Source organism: Mercenaria mercenaria, chromosome 14 (genome assembly GCF_021730395.1).
Source record: "Mercenaria mercenaria strain notata chromosome 14, MADL_Memer_1, whole genome shotgun sequence".
Lineage (NCBI taxonomy): Eukaryota > Metazoa > Mollusca > Bivalvia > Venerida > Veneridae > Mercenaria > Mercenaria mercenaria.
In genome coordinates, this window is record NC_069374.1 from 44793856 (window position 1) to 44812337 (window position 18482).

The 18482-nt window shown below is 34.1% G+C and overlaps 2 protein-coding genes across 4 annotated transcripts in view; both read left to right on the forward strand.

The window, feature by feature from the left end:
* LOC123527475 (uncharacterized) overlaps positions 1-18482 on the forward strand; it is a 577437-nt gene that overhangs the window by 3068 nt on the left and 555887 nt on the right. For 2 of the 3 annotated variants that reach the window (XM_053523370.1, XM_053523375.1), the window contains exon 2: positions 7487-7528. The gene's annotated coding sequence lies outside the window, so the exon portion shown is untranslated. Of the gene's footprint in view, positions 1-7440; positions 7529-18482 lie in introns of those variants that run through there. The other variant, XM_053523368.1, reaches the window with a different exon arrangement.
* Positions 16776-18482, forward strand: part of LOC123527943 (uncharacterized) — a 34837-nt gene continuing 33130 nt past the window's right edge. Inside the window, exon 1 of the mRNA XM_053523366.1 lies at positions 16776-16841. The gene's annotated coding sequence lies outside the window, so the exon portion shown is untranslated. The remainder of the gene's footprint in view (positions 16842-18482) is intronic.

Genomic DNA, 18482 nt, shown 5'->3' on the forward strand with positions numbered 1-18482 from the left:
GGGTATTTTTCTATCAGCGGCGTGCAATTACAACAAACACATAAAGAACAAGATCGCAATAACAAACAATTATGAGTATATGCGTTTCATAAAGAACAAATACCTCTGTGTGGATAGTAATATGAAACGTTACGTGTAAATGGATTTATTGTGATATGCTTTAAACATCGATGATATGACTTGATACAAATTTCATGGATGTAGCGTTAGTAAAATTGGCGTTGCTCAAGTTGGGTAGGGTTTATTATGCCGGAAGATCAACGGGCATGCCCCGAGAAAATCTCTAAATAAACACATGGTGAGTTTTAAACAATAAATCAAAATTTTCTGAAGACATATATTCCAACACAATTCTTATAAACATTCAAAATATCTGGTACAACAGGTACGCCTTTAACCTTTAGCCTGCTAAATTTCTATAACGGACTGGTCTATCGTACAAACTGGACAGTGCCATTTATTACTTAAGGGGTGTTCACTGTAAATGAACTGGCTAGATAGTGAACAGTGCGACCATGATCAGACTACACGGATGTGCAGGCTGATCCTGGTGTGCACTGGTCACAAAGGTAGGATCATTTGCTGACGGTAGGCTAAAGATTAAACAAGTACGCATTGTCAAGCTGCCTCTCCCAAGTGAGCTATATCACACCCTATATGGCTCTCTTTGGATATACATGTAACTATATTCGGGCACGTTTTCATAAAAAGGCTTCCTTCCCCAGCCTCCCCATAATGAGGGAGCTGTATGCAAACACCAGCATATGTAAACCCAAATATGTCTCCATGTTCACGGAAGAAACTGGCATAACAGTAATGTAAGAGTACAATTAATATAAGTATGTGTCAAAGCACATATCATTTTATCTTAGCTCTTTTTCGTCCACGCGTACAAATGAGCACGGAAGGGAGCGTACGTAGATAATGAGTACCATTTGATTGATAATCACCCAATTTTAAAGTGAATGGTAACTGACAACATGTGTTATTTACTTGAGGAAACGAAGGAATTGTTACTAAGACCAAAACAAAAATTGTTTTAGAAGTCGAGGGCAGAACGCGAAGCTATTGTATCTTGTTCATTATTTATATAGTTATTGTCCAATTTATTTGACTTGTCAAAAAATGGACCCGGCTTTCATTATATTATGTTCGAGCCTATATAAGATTAACAATGAAAGCCGGGAACACTTTTTGACAGGTCAATTAAATAGTACAATACAAAAGTGTCACGCTTAGCCCGCGAATAACTGATTAAGAAAATGCGATAGTGTTTAGGTCCTTACGAAATAACGTTACATAAACTGGTCGTTGCTAGACAGTCATCAATTTTGAAATAAATCATTATTATTATGTAGTCTCAAATGTAGGTATGATACACATTTTTTGTGTATTAACATCTGCAGAAGCCCGCGGGATTGCTTGTGACCGAGACGGAAGGTTCTGTCCGTTTTAAGGATTTTGATTTATGTTAAGATATAAAGAAAGACAGATACTGATAATCTGTCATCTTATAATGTATTATAAGTGGGTTTTTGTTGTTGTTTTTTTTTGTCGTAACTTTGAATTGAATATTCAGTAAACAGATTTCAGTAAAACCTTACAATATTTCAAATTGCTTGCATTTTGTTGTCAGACTGGTAGAAATATTCTTTACAGAAAATATAAATAAACTATTTATAATGACAGTGAGTTTACATAGATGAATATTACCGTTTAATAATGTAAAAGATTTTATATCGAAAATTTGGTAACTCACAAGTGAATCTAACCGTATACGCTTGATATACAGTGCAAAGAATTCAATACTGTTATTTAAAGTTGATGAGCAAGAGAAAAGAAAGGAGAATTTACATATCATACTATTTATAAACTTAGGTCATGTTATCGAGCAGAAGATCTAGTATTATAAACATGTTAACCTTGATATTATTTATGTTGCAAGTAGCGAATACATAAATCAGTTTGAAGTAAACTGAATGAATTAATGCCCAATTAACAAACCTGAATTGGTTCATATATCTGTTCAGTCTATAATTTAAGTGTTTGACATGATACTACTTCTTCAGTATATTTAAGAATACCTCTGGTATGCGAGTATTTGTTAATACAACAAAGACACAAATCTGATAATGTCAGAAATTTACCTGCGATATGATTTTAGAACACAAAGGGTGTAATTTGAATCAAATTTAGACTTCGTTACTTGTATAAACATAACATAAAAGGGAATGAATCTTAAACAAGATTGCAAGCAAGTCATGCACATATTCAGTAAAAATACAAACGGGTTTCCTCGCTGCATTCTCAATATATATAGACATTGTAAAGACAAAGGAACAATTATCTACACAGTGTGTAGTTTAAAACTGAAAGTTATCAGATCTATTTCGCTCTAATTGTTAAAGCGACTTACCCATGAAGTGTGAATTGTAATTTTTAAAGTAATTTATCACCAGAAGGTAAAGTGCCGCCACTGTTTCATATATTTACATTAACCATAATGGTTGACAAATTCATAGTTTCCAGAATTACGGGAACACTCGAACTTTTATAAACCGTTACAACAATTTATTTTGTAAAAAATGATAAATATAGAACGAGACGCGGCAAACCAAACGTGCGCATGTAGTTTGATTGGTCAATTTATATACTCGTCTAGTAACGATTAGGGAAGCCAGCATGATTTACTTTGCCTTAATTAGGTAAGTACCACTATCGAACCGAAAACCACTACCTTAGATATGGACTGTTCCATTTTTAAAAGCACACAAACATCGCTCACCGCAAAACCGAACTATAGGTAGCGCACAGTATTATGGCCTTTAGAAGTGAAAAAAAGCAATAACATAAAATTAAGTCAATACTCAGTCAGCGATTCCTCGTCGGCCGAGCGGTTACTGTATTTGTATTATACCTTTTTGTCGGGAGTTAAATCTTTTTCAGTTTGCATTACATATTTTGTGTAATTTGTTTACCTGATTTATTGTTTTATTTCTTATTTTGTATAAAATTGGTAGTACAGCGTAACCATTGTAGAGCAACACCCTTTGAAAGATACAATTATTGAGTGTTATGTACAGGTTGTTGTTTCAAAGAGGTAAAATTTATAGTAGATTTCAGCTTAAGGAAATTGTGATGATGTTGTTATGAAGAGATTTCTGCTTAAGAGAGGGCCGCTCTGGAGAAGATGTACTGTATCTATAAATCAATTAATCCTTAAATTATGGCCTGGCAATGCTTTAATTGTCTGGCCGGGCAAAGTTTTTATTAAAGTTAAGTGTAAATTGTTATAAAACTAGCTCGTACAGGTTAAAAATATCACAGGAAAGCTTAAAAAAACAATAGATCATATGAAAGTTAGAGTGTATTAAGACATAAATACGTGTCAATTGTGGCGAAAACCGATAAATTGAGTATCGCTGTCCCCAAACTCAAACAAACATCTTAGGATAGAAAAATTCGATACTTGTTTCCTTGTTGTTTACAATTAAAATATAATTCATGTTATGGTAATACAGTGTAATTTACTTTTTGTCACAATATTTTTGTTACCCACATGTGTTCAATCTGTTATATTTTTATATTGTCTGTAGTAACTGTTATGTAACCTTGACGAAATAAAGATGTATTGTATTATATTGTATTGTATTGTATTATATTATTAGGTTATTTAACATTGTTCTGTACAATACGGTGATATATTTGGACGAGTAACCAGCTGAGAAAACCATATTGGACGAGCCGCTAGCTGGGTACGAGTCCAAATATATCTCGTATTGTACAGTACAATGTTAAATAACCTTTTTATTCTATATCTATTTTATCTTATCATAATAATAGTTTGAATTAAAAATGTTTCACTGAATATTGTATTCCTGCCTTTTCTAGTTTTTCCCAGCTTGGTATGAGTGCAAATATATATTATACAGAACAATGTTAGACCTTAAATAACCTTTTTATTCTATATTTATTTCATTTCATACGTAATATGCGTAATTCATTGAATGTATTTTTTCTGCGTATCATCATTAAAAAAAGTATATGACAACAGCCATTTGGCGATTTGGATGGTAATAATACTTGGCTGAGATATGCCTACAAACATTGTCAGCAAGTTTGGTGAAGATCCGACGAAAAGTGAATTATAGAGCAGACATGTTTTTTATGCTGACCGCCCGTCCGTTGTCATTCATAATCTTCTCCATTTTGTTTCTTAACCGTTAAATGAAAACTGCTGATGTAGCTATTTAGACTGTCAGGGCTGATACTAATTTCTATGTTTCGTCCGGAACGGATTCTTTTAGCGACTTTTCAAACATCTGATGATCTTTTTTATTGTATTTTTTAAGTTTTTGATCATTAACGAACATTTCAATATCTAAATCAGATAGCATTGCTACCCCTTGATTCGTTTTTGTGTGTTGTAAACAAAAAAACAACAACAAAAAACTCAAATTAAATCAAGATATCCAGACTCAAAATCAAATTCTGTACCTGGAGCCTACCTCATCCGATTTACATTCGGAACATTTTCACGCGTTTCGGGCTTTATCGTATGTTTAACATTGACCTGTTGAACCGTCCAAATACAGAAAATACAGGAATTTTTGTACGCGCGTGCGTCCAAATACAGAAAGTACAAGATTTTTGTACGCGCGTGCGTCCAAATACAGAAAATACAGGATTTTTGTACGCACGTGCATCCAAATACCGTAATATAATGTACGGTCACGTGTTGCAAATGAACGTTCGCGATTGGATAGATAAAATAGGTATAGAATATTGTATTGTATTGTATTGTATTGTATTGTATTGCATTGCATTGCATTGCATTTGCATTTGCATTGCATTGCATTGCATTGCATTGTATTGTATTGTATTGTATTGTATTGTATTGTCTTGTAGTGAACATGTTAGACCTAGATTAAATCTTACTAACTCGTTTTGTCTTCATTAAATGCTAGTAAAGAAAAAAAATGACAAAATTTAACTGGTCTTTGAATCTAACTCATGGCGTAAAGTATAAAATGAATACCGTATCCACCCTAGGCCAACGGGAAATCACTGATTGCATCGTACACGTACTAAGTGTACTGACTTCTTTTCATTGTTCCTTCTCTTGAGTCAAACTTAACTGAGCAACTGACCTCTAAAGCTATTGTCATTACAGGCTGGCCATCAAACTCCTTGACCTTAGAAATAATCTATTCTTTCGTGATTCAGGCGACCTTCTGGCTAATTACGCTCTGCGGATTACATATTACTAAACCCAGGGATGGAAAAATGCTTTTATTGAAACATGCCAATAATCTTATTTTGCACAATGGTTAACATACGTCGTATTCTTCGAATGCATGGTCAAACCCCATTGCGACCCTCTAGTTGTGCGCAACAATTTCACTCACCGAATGGAACACTGCATAGACTGACCGGGTCAAGATGTAATGCCAATGTTTTTTTAATTGCCATATTTACTTAACTGAAAGTGGGATGGGAACGGATTTACTTTTTTGTTGGATTAAACAATGTAAGCGCTTAAACGGGGGATATGCAATATCTATAAGGTAGAATGGTCTTGTTCTTATGTCAGATTCTGGGGTCCTACGCACTGATCACCTATATTTTAAACAGACATTGCAACCAAAATTCTACAAGATGATCGTCATATATTTATATTGATGTGCGCAAGAAGGAACTTTTGATACGCATTAACTTTTGTTATTGTTTTGTTTTGTTTTTATTTCAAAACGTCACGCCTTACCGATACCTATACGTATGCGCTCAGTTGATAATCAGGTGATGTGTGCTGATTGTTTATAAACCGGGTAACCCTTATCAAAAATTGTAGACGAAATTTTAATCTTAAAATTATTATGAAAACAACGATTATCAACAGAATATGATGAAAAAATACAATAAAAGAACATCGAATATGCAGCATATAGATAAATATATCAGAAGTATTTTTTTATTATTTAATGTTACACAACGATGTGTGGGTAAGTCGCTCTAAATACTTCACTGGAAAACACGCAACAAGTAGGAATAAACACATGATAAACAAACAGAAATTCTGGATAAGAAGGAAAGAAGAAAAAATAAAATCACAAAATTTATGAGATTATTATAAATATAAAAGGTAGAATTAAACTTTTTGAAAGATCCAATAACAAACAGCAAGATTCACACATCGCAAAGTGACAAAATTATGTAATACCCCAGTCACACATACGGCGCGGATAGAAACGTAGTAATCCGTATCGATCCGTACCTGAGCCGTACCTCAGAGTAGTCATTCGTACTAATCCGTACCAAAACGTGGTCAAAACGTATTCAAAACTTATTCCAAACTTGCAAGTTTCTCCAACTTTTGAACATGCACAAAAGTTTGAGCGAACCGTAGCCATTTGTGTGTGACTTTAGTCCAACTTGGCTGAAACTTATTCGTAGTTAAACGTACTTAAACGTAGTTATCCGTGCTGTTATGTATCTCGCCGCAGCTGAGCGTAGTTATCCGAGGCTGCTCGCACTTATACCCCAGTCACACATACGGCGCGGATAGCTACGTCTAGCCACGGATAGAAACGTAGTAATCCGTATCGATCCGTATCGATCCGTACTTGAGCCGTACCTTAAAGTAGTAACCCGTATCAATCCGTACCAGTCCGTACGGCTCAGGTACGGATCGATACGGATTACTACGTTTCTATCCGTAGCTAAACGTAGCTATCCGCGCCGTATATGTGACTGTGGTATAAAGAGTTTACCGCAAACCCATCCGTGCGTTGGGCAAGTTGCAAGGCGCAGTAAAACGTAATTCAACGTAGTACCTCGTGCCTGTCCGTACTTATTCGCGTCCTGTATTGTTTTGTTTGTTTCCTGTTTCTCACCGTTTTCCCCGTACTAAGACGTACTGCCCCGTAGTTATACTCCCACAGACTAATCCTATCCGCACCGTACCTCAACGCACGGACATATCCGTATTTATCGAAACTGTAGTATAAAGATATGGTGGCCGGATTGCATCAAGTACCTGTCACCAAGTATTTCTAATCATATAAAAGTTATCAAAATATTAATATCATTACAAGTTTGATCCAGGAGAAAAGGAAATAATGGAGTTAAAGGACAAAGCGCGAGGAATTGCTTTGAAACACATATGCATGCATATTTCTTCCCAGTATAAACAATCAATAGTAAAGTGGTATACTAAAATGTTTATTAAGTACAGTCATGACAAGCCTCGTTCCACAAGGTTAATCACATTTAAATATAATAACAAAATCATTCAATAATATCTATCAGTGTTTTCCCAATATCTATAAATAATTAACTGTGAAACCAAATATCGTTGTTTCCGAAAATCTATAAATAGTAATGTCTTTGTACAACAGGGTAACTATTGTCAACGATATTGAAACGTCATTTCCGCCCAAAGCGATATAACCTACATTTACTAATTTTCTGTGTTTCTGTGTTTTAGAATTCTCTGGATTGATAATGGACTAAAGTAAACAGAAAACATGTAAGTTTACTCCTTTTGTTAATTTGTATTTATACGTTTTCTTTCTTTAAGCAAAAAAAAGTGAAATTGAACAATTAACTCCGAATGATTATATAAATACGTTCTGATCATGTTCATTTTTACCTTTACTTAAAATATATAGTAGGAAACTTTATTTGAAAAGGTATATGCATAATGTTTAATGAGAAGTGGAAACTTGTGACGTAAGATCTTCATGAAATTGAATAAATATTTAATTTGGGCCAAATTCTTGCAAGGGTTAATACAAAATATACCTTTATCTTTATGAGAAAAATAAACTGCTTTTATAAATCAGCAACCCAAGTATAATTACTAAAAGTAAATTTAAAAAATATATATATATATATATATATATATTTATTTTAAATACGCATTTTGCATATCTGATATCAAAATGTTAAACCTAGATCTAGACACATGTCATTATAACTATTATATCCTGTATATTCTGTATTTTGTTCTTTTCGGTGTGTGTGGGGTCAGGGTTAACGTGTACTGTTGGTCGTTTCTCTTTTAATGAATGAAAGAAAAATAATGTAATGCCCGTGTTAGAATTACGATAGGAATCAATATGCATCTGCGTAGAGCCACCTATGAAACTATTCTGACCACGGCCATACTGCAAATATTTGAGACCTCGGTCGTACTGAAACTATTAGAGACCCCGGTCGTACTGAAGCTATACTGAAGCTATTCGAGACCCTAGTCGTTCTGAAACTATTTGAGAATCCGGTCGTACTGAAAATATTCAAGACACCACTCGTACTGAAACTATGAAATAAATACATTTGTAAATGCATTGTCTATAAAGAACAAGTTGCTGCTGCCGTTTTATCTCACCTGAGCACAAGGTGTAATTGTAATCGCTCACCGCCCGCCCTCCGTCCGTCCAACATCTTCTTCTAAATCAATTGGTCAATTTGTTGAAACTTTAAAGGGGATGTTTCTGAGATGGTCATCTTAAAAACGAGTCAAAACATTGAATTTTATACAAAACTCTGGTTGCTATGCTTTGTCAAAAACCACAGGTCATAAGGCTTTGGCATTTTGGTAGATAGCATCGTCTAGTTGTCCACTACCAAGATTGTTTAACTTATCTCCCTAGGGTCAAACACGACCCAATGGTTTATATAGACCTATACAGGGAACACTTTAAAAGTCTTTTTGTCCAAAACAACAGGGCGTAGGGCTTTGACATTTTGTATGCAGCATCATTTAGTAGTCCTCTACTAAGATTGTTAAAATTATACCCATTGGGCCAAGTATGGTTACTCTTTCGGATTACATATATAGGGAAAATTATGAAAATCTTCTTCTTCAAAACCGTATGGTCTATTTAGTATGTAGCATCATCTAGCGGTCCTCTACCAAAATCAAATTGTACCCTTAGGGTCAAAAATTTCTTAACCCTAGGGTTGACATGGTTTATGGTAGAACTTTGAAACTCATTTTGAAACCAAACGGTCAAGTACATTGATATTTTGAATGTTGCATCATCTTATGGTCTACTGTCAAGACGGTTTACATTCTCCCTAGTGCCAAATGTGGCCTCGCCCTTGGGGTCATATGGTTTATATAGACTCATGTAGGGAAGATCATTGTAAATATTCTTGTACAAAACCACTTGACCAATGGCTTTAATATTTGGAACGTAGCATTTAATGGTAGTCTTTTACCAAGATTGTTTAAATTATCTCCCTGGGGTTAAAACAGGACCCGCCCCCGGGAGAGGAGGGTGACATGGTTTTAAAGGTATTGTTCAAAACATGACCTTGGGATCAATATATGTCCCCGGGGTGTTCTTGCTTTGAACTGACTTACAAAGGATAAATGGTTAAAAATCTTTTTTTGTGCAGAAATAAAAAGCCCAGACTTAGGATATCAAGTATTAAGTATTATCTAGTGGTCAACTGTTTTACTTTTATGTTTTTAAGGTACAACATATAGAAATTTGGACAACGTTTATAGCTTTTGATACAATTTTCAATACTCATTTTTAATATTTTATCCACTAATCCCCTGACTTACTGACCTACTTTCTTATTTTTGAAGCTCCATCAAAGAGACTTAGACCGCATGTATAATGTTTGATATAGATTTAAATCCTTGTTTTGAATAGTCTTTATCGTGACTTACTGACCTATTATCTTATTTCTGAATTTACAGCAAAGCAATTTGAACTACTTGTATATATCTTATAAGAATTCAACACTCATATTTAGGTAGTCTTAATAATGACCTCCTACTTTTTGTTGTTGATATTTTTGTTGAAGGTACAGCACTGCAATATAGACCACCACATATCTTATTTTTGAATTTACAGCAAAGACATTTGGACCTCTTATATATATCTTATAAGAATTCAACACCCATTTTGAGTAGTCTTAATAATGACCTCCTACTTTTTGTTTTTGATTTTTTGTTGTTGAAGGTACAGTACTGCAATATAGACCACCACATGCATATCTTTTGATACATATTTCAATACGCCTCTTTTATGTTCTTTAACCTGACCTTCATTTTGTTTTTTCCATATTTTGGCTGCCAGAATCCTAAGGCAGTACACGATGATTTGTGCCTGCTTATCTGTGTGATTGTGAGATAACAGCGGTGACTTACCGTGTTCTTGTATTTCAATTTGTTTGTTTTTCATGTTATTTAGTTGGGGTTGGTTGTGTATTTATCTGTGGTACATGATTGTCTTCGCTGTTTTGTTTTATGTTGACGTGGTACTGTGATTAAGGAATGTAGCTTCATTCCCATTGTATATGCATCCTTGTTCTACTTCCACCTTCAACTCCCCCCCTCCCCATTTTACCCTTTACCACTCCCTCCCCATCCCTCTATCTATATTTGACATAAATTAATATGTACTTGCTAGAATTTTGAAGCAACCCGTCTGTAATATTTTTCCATTAAAACGTCTTTTTTGTTGTGGGCCTACTTAAAAAGTGCGTGGCTCTGAGGCACTGGCACCAGACCAGAACGAAAATGCCTCTGTAGATGTTATACTCTACCCCTAGATATTCTATAAGAACCATGTTCATGAACGGGAAAATATACTAACCCACTTCAATCGCGCATTTCATGCCTAAAACACGTTTGGTAAATGTATTCTATGGATATTAAACAAGTGGTAATTAATCTACCATTGTGTACCGGTCACATTCCTTCAATACTTTTCATCTTAGAATAATAATGCCGCTTATTTTGCGTAGTTTATAGTTTTTTCATCGTTACACAAAAACCTTGCTTGAACATCCCTGGTGAAGTTCCGGTGCAGATTACAAAATCATTATGTCTGGCTGACGTGAAAATGTATGTCAGTCGTCATTTTACAACACGTGTACTGTAAAATGTGTATATGCAGCATAAATGTGCAAAATGAATTAAATAAACAGAATAGATGTATACCAATGTATGATTTCAAATTACAAAAATAATGTCATTTGTGTTTTATTTCGCGGAAATCGTGTCATGTGTACACAAAACCACCTCGTGTCGATAGAACGATCACTGAATCGTAACATAGGTAAATATCGCGCTCACACGTTCACTGACTTTGGTACAGTGTACATTGATTTATAGCGTATTCATTACACTTTACACAAAATGACTGGGAAAAGAGCTGAAAATGTGCTTGAAATTAGGGCCTACATAAAAGGTAGGTCGCTACTCGGCATGAAGCTTGTAGATATTCACCGTGAGGTGTGCGTAATTTATGGGGAAGGTCAAATGTCTCATAGGACTATTTGTAGGTGGGTAGCTAAATTTAGGACCGGACAGCAGCAACTCAAAGATGCTGCTCGCACAGATCGTCCTGCAACAACTACGTTGAAAGGTAACATCGAAAAAATCCTCAATTTGCTAAAAAAGGATGCCCGATTCACCGTAAGGCAATTAGCCCGACTGACAAACTTGTCGTTAGCACGAGTTCATGGAATTTTGAAGAAAAACCTAAAACTTAGAAAAATAAATGCAAGATGGATACCTCATTTGTTAACAGATGAACAAAAGAGGACCCGTGTAACAATGGCAAAAAAAAACTTCTGAACATGTACCTAAAATACAGCAAAAAGGTTTTTGATAATATAGTTACTGGTAATGGAACCTGGGTTTATTATTTTGAACCAATGCGGAAGTATTCCAACCGAATTTGGGTCACCAAAAATGCGAGACGCCCAAGTATTGCCAAACGAATACGAACGGTGAAGAAGGTTTTGTATGTATTTTTTTTCACTCATAAGGGTCCAATCATTCAAATTCCGGTACCAAAAGGCAGTACGGTCATAGGAAAATTCTATAAAAACAGTTGTTCTAAGAAAATTGAAGAACTACTAAAAAAGTCGCCGCCCCAAAACAGGACTTAAGTACCTCCGACTTTTGCATGATAATGCACCCGCTCACAAGGCACGCATTGTGTCCGAGTTTTTGGAGTCAGAGGTTACCGTCCTTCCACGTCCTCCGTTTTCGCCAGACCTGGCCCCCCTGCGACTATTTTCTGTTTCCCAAACTTAAATATCATCTGTCTGGAAAGAGATACAAATCGAGAAATGCCCTTGGATCTGCTGTTTATCAGTATCTGATGGGTGTTACCATAGAAGAGTATGAACAATGCTTCCAAAAGAGGATTGACCGGCTCAAAAGGTGTATTCAGGCTGACGGAGAGTATTTTGAAGGGCAGAGCAAGTTAAAATGATCAGAACATCTGCAGTATAGGAGAACCGATGCAAGTGACATTACTTTTGGAACACCCCTCGTATACCAATGTATAATTTCAAACTCAAAATCATATCCAAAATGTATTTCATTCATCATTTCGAGTTTTATCGTAAAACTGTAAAAAATGTGCATTCTGTTTTTGTTTCTTTACATTTCGCCTAACATGTGCACACTGCCGTGACCTCTAGACCGGATGTTCATTAAGAGTTCGCGCAAGTTCTTTACTGTAGCGTTGAAGAAGGCATAAATATGTGGAGTTCCTCTGCAATATGGAATATTGAGATAATGGAACTGGTGCACGATGGAAGATAAATTATCGCTTGTTCAATATACTAGGTACCAATTCACCGAACTGCGCGTTTTATATGAGAATTGTACGATTGAATTGGATAAGTGCATTTTCCCGTCCATGACCATTGTTCTTATAGAATTCCTAGGGGTAGGGTATAGCATGTACAGAGGCATTTTCTTTCTGGTCTGGTGCCAGTGCTCTGAGGCTGTGGTTTTGGTGCTCTGTGCTTCCGAGAAATCTACTCTTACCTATTATATTTTAGAAGCTACAGCAAAGAGATATATGTCTAAAAATCATAAGTGAAAAAGTAAATACTTTATTTCTAAACATTGCAACCTTTTTCTAAAAACTTTTTGTACAAAATCTACCTGGCGACGCTAAACATTGATTAGCATAGGTCAACAACTCTTTGAGTTTCTAAAACCATACTACATTAAACCTGCTAAAATAAAAGATATAATTACCTTTTGTGTAAACAACACAAACAAGCTGCTAGCTTATTTATTTATTTATTTTTTTTGTAAAAAGCAAAAGAGTGCTGTAAGTCGATTTTTGACAAAACAACAAATTTTAAAGAGAATTATGTTTTATGTGAAACTGACTGATATTGCTGAAGAAATAGATTGCCCGCCTGTATTAATTAATTATGAAATAAATGTTCAGAATGTCCTTTTTTAACCGTGATTGTACAAAATGTAGTGTAAGTAAGATTAAGTTGATAGCACAAGAATTGGATGATAGTACTAGTTTTGTATAATGTAACCTAGAACAGGTAGGACTATGTTTTAACAGATAAAAGAAATCGACAGAAACGGTAAAGATAAAAAAAACAGTTTTTAAAATACAAAAAAAAGTTTTTAGAACTACTCTGTCTTGAATGGCCATGTATAAAAAATGTTCTGGTGTGAGACGTTGAAACAGCTAATACTCATAGCTATCTTTCTCCTATTTACTGTGAGTAGTAATTTACAATTTTTGGGTAGGACCTCTTGTTTTGGTATATTGTCGTGTGTGGCGTGGAAGCGGCTAACTCTTGTTGTTGCTGTTGTATTCTTTTTGTGATTTTTTTATTTGTAAAACGTATTTTTGCAAAACCTAAGCTTTTTGGCGCGTGGCATGTAAGCCTCTAACCCGGTTCTGCTTCATGTGTAAGTTTTATTCTTGTGCAAATAGCTGAGTGTGTAAATTATTTTCACTATGATATGCAACATAATTATGCTAATGTCAGTATTTAGGGAATATCAACATGTTTTGATATTTAGTTATAGATTGCACACTTTATAAACAAAACAATTTTGCAGAATGTGTGTATTTTGTATGTGTGTGATGATGCATTATACTGTACTAGTATAATATTCGTTGTCGATAAATATGACCTATATACAGACAAAGTTGTACATGTAAAAGTAAAATCTGCTTGTGTTTCCATTTCTCTTCGTTTTTCATATGGTTGTACATTTATTTTAGGAGTAAGTTGTTGAAAAAAGTATTGATCGGGAACACATGAGACCACTTATAAATAAAATTAGAGAACAACGGAGATACTGGGAAAAAAACTGAGACAAGTTCTCACGGATAAGGTTATCCCAATTTATAAATTTAATGCATTAATCTGCGTTTTATTTTGAATCAGTAGTTACATGTACCTCCGTCTGCTCGTGTCGGTATTTACGCATGCGTAGATCTATAATTAGATGCATTTGGTTCCCGTTCCTGTGCAACATAGCTACATACCCGGTAAAGGAATCAAGAGTGCATGTACACAGCGGAGAGATATTTATAGTTTTATTTCGAGGTCAGCGATGTTATTATACTTTTAAAACTATTTAGGTAATGTTATTCATGTTTTTCAATAGGCTATAGTGGTTTTTATCTAAATAAGGATAAATTTAATTCTCACACGTTAAAGCTGCTACACTAATAATATTTTACTGTTTATTTAAATTCTGTGATTTGAAATATATAACGGACGTACAAAAGATACATTGTAAGGCAAATGCATTTGCCGCAAATGCACTGACCGCTTAAATAGTATGTTCCAACCAGTTTTTCTTTCTAACTATGGGGAGGGCTGGGTTATGGGTATATTGTATACGATCTTGTGTTGTCCAAAATCGTAATTTAGCATCAAAACGTTTAAATGACATTAGTTAAATGGGCAAAATAGCGTTGGTTTGATGATAACAAAGGTTTTGTGTTAAATCATTACTTTGGAATCATTGTGTCTGCTTAATGTCACTGCTCAGTATCAAAATTTCACCTACGCCATTGCTACTGATCAAGTGTGTTACTTTTCCAATTTATATCATTGTTCATATGCCTAATAACACATTGATAACAACTGATTAAACTAGACAATTAATAATTATACCGGCATTAGGTTGTCGTTGTATCTCTCCTTTCATTCAATCAATCGTAAAACAAATTGCATGTGCATATTTCTTCGTCTAACTTAAAACGAGTCTGCTTTTATTTTACTTTTGTTACGTTTTGAAAATAATCTTCTAAAGGGCGGACCATTTGACAATTAAGGGATGTGGGGACAGAGATTTTGGAAAAAAAATACTTCAATATAAAAGGAAGGTTCTGACTACCAAATTACTGAAAAATAAATCTGGCCCCAGGTCAAGATTTTAAAAAGAAAAAAATCCAATACACTGAAAGCCATATTGTCGGCTTTTGAATTGCTTTTATAATTACAAGATTAGTACGTATATGTCATTATATAACACTTTTTATACATTATCTTGAAAGAACAATATATTAAACTGTACAGTAGTACTGTAGTTGGGAGATTAATCGAAAGTGTTAGGGCTGTAAGGTTCTCAACACAGATAGACAAAAACAACACTTATTCTTCTAGTAAAAGCCACAAAACACTTGATGACTGAAATTTACTTCTCTTAAAACTCAGCAGAATGAAGAATTTAGGGTTTAAAGTGCCACAGTGTTGCAGGATGGGGTTCCCACTGCCGCAATCTTTTGCACCGTTGCATCAATAGTGGCAAAAACAACAACAACAAAAAGATATAGCTACGGCCACGGCAGACAACTTTATAAATAAAATGTGAATTGTCCTACAGTGTAGTCCCTTGTACTTGCATACGGTTATCGGATATGTTATGTACCCTTGACATAGATTATTTAAAATGTTTAAAGATCTGAATATACGCATGGTTGTTTGTTTTTATTTTCCCTATGATACCATTTACATTTTGATATTGACATACACATTAAAACACCTACTCATGTAAAAAAGAAGTTATATTTCGTGTTTACCTAGAATTAACTTGATTGAAATGAGCACTGGATTTTAACCGAAATGAGCACTGGAATTTAACCGAAATGAGCACTGAAATATAACACAGAATATTTAGGTAAATACTAATTAACTTCACTACTTGTTTACGAGATATAAGTAACTAGTATACAATCAAGTAATAGATTATATTTAGTTAAAAACCTTCTTTATAATGATTCCGGTATCTTCTGAAACCTAAACACTGAAGTTTCAATGTTTTATTTTATGTCATTTGTCATTTATTACTTTGATGATGTTAAAGAAAATGTTTCTAAAGATGACTATTACTTCAAATATTTTACTGCTAAGCCTATGAAGTTAATACATAATTGTAATGAAGTGACTATTTTTCATTTGATAGCTTCGTGTGAAGCAGTATACTATATTCAGTTTAATTCTTAATCAAAGCGATTTGCTAGTTTTAAAGACTTTATTCAGTCAAAAAATTTCTATGGATATATTTAATTTCAAAAATAGGTTTTATATTAGATATCTTTTCACTAATACGTATGTTAGTAGAACTAAAACTCAGATAAAAGGAATGGAAACTATATTAATGATTGAAATATAGAAGCAGTGTTGAAAATGTCAGGTAATGGAAGATATTGTAGACATTTGATTACATTTAGGTATATATCTAGGTCCTGCATTATTCTTCACAATATAAACAGTCAATAGTAAAGTGGTATATTAAAACGTTTATAAATGCTAACGATCAATACAATCATAACAAGCCTAATCGTTCAATACTATCCAGTACCTATAAATAGTTAGCTGTGAAACCAAATATCGTTGTCCTAAAATAATTTTTTCAGAAAACCTATAAATAGCAATGTTTAGTGCGACCGGGTAACTATTGCCAACGAAATTGAAACGTCATTTCCGCCCAAAGCGGTATAGTCTACATTTCCTAATTTTCTGTGCTTCTGTGTTTTAGAATTCTGTGGATTGATAATGGACTAAAGTAAACAGAAACTGTAAGTTTACTTCTTCTTTTTTTTAATTTGTATTAATATATATTCAAGAAAATAAAAAGTGAAATTAAACTGTTAACTCCGAATGATATACGTTTCGATCATGTTCATTATTACCTGTGCTTAAAGTATAGTTTGTGAACTTTATTTAAAAAAAAAGACATATAGAATCTAAATAAAAGCGGACGCTTGACGTGAATGAAATTGAATAAATATTAATTTCGGCAAGATTTCTTGCAAGGGTAAATACAAAATATATCTTAATCTGTCTGAGAAAAATAAACTGCGTTTTTAAATCAGCAACCCAGTTTGAAAGATTCGACGTATAATTACTAATAGTAAATTTTCAAAAATAAATCTCGTAATTTCAAATACGCACATTGAAAATCTGATATCGAAGTGTTAAACCTAAAATACTTTTGCGTGACACAGTGTAATTATAACATTTATATTTTCTGTATTGTTTTGTACTTTGTTACACGATTGACCTTAAACTAGTTAAGGTCGTTCTGCACGTATGGATCGAAATTTTTTCTATAATGTAGAATTTGATTAAACTCCAATTTTTCAAAACTTCAGAATATATCTAGAAAATTTAGCAAAAAAATAGGGTCTTGTGCTTGATGTTTTGCTAGGGTGGTTTGGAAAAATTGGACCTCACTTGATATTTCATAATGGGAGTGTACGGGCAAATCATAATTTTCATAACATTTTCGCGAACAGAATTTTCTGTACAATGTAGATTTTGATAAAAAAAAACAACCTATCACAGCTGTAAATAAATAACTGGCCTATAAATTGGTGAAATAAAATGTATACAGGTCCGTGTGCTTATTTTTGAGATATTTGACCATGATTAAAGGAAACCGGACATTTCATGTTAATTTTAAGGCATTATTTGGATTTTTACGTGCCAAATATTTTAATAACATATTTTCACTTAAGAAATATGGCAACAGTGCCGTTAAAACAAATTTACTCGCAGGTTTCGATTAATTCATAAGTTGATTTTCATTTCCATACGCCGAATCCAGGCTTTATTCTACTTTTCCCGGATAAATGACGTTACGCCATCACTGCCGGTTTTTCAAACGTGCAGAACTAACTTAAAGGCCAAAAGAGCTTTTTTGTGCACAGTAAAACGAGTTTGCAAGTGTGTTTATACACCATATAGGGCAGATTATTTTTCTTTTTCGGAGTGTGCGGGGTCAGGGTTGGCGTATTTTGTTGGGCGTTTCTCTTTAAATCTATATCAAGAATGAAGGAAAAATAATGTAATGTCCATTTGGAAATACGATGTTAGGGAATTACGATAGGAATCGACATGCATTTGCGTAGAGCAACCTATGATACTATTTGTGACCGCGGTCGTACTGAAAATATTTGAGACCCCGGTCGTACTGAAGCTATTTGAGACCCCGGTCGTAGGGCAACTATTCGAGACACCACACTTACTGAAACTATGTAATAAATACATTTGTACCTGTATTATTTATAAAGAACAAAATTGCTGCTGACTTTATTAGCTCACATGAGCACAAAATGCTTAGGTTGAGCTATTGTAATCGCTCACCGTCCGCCGCCCATCCATCCGTCATTTAAAGATGTTTTTCACAATTATTTCTAGCGGACAGAATTTTTTGT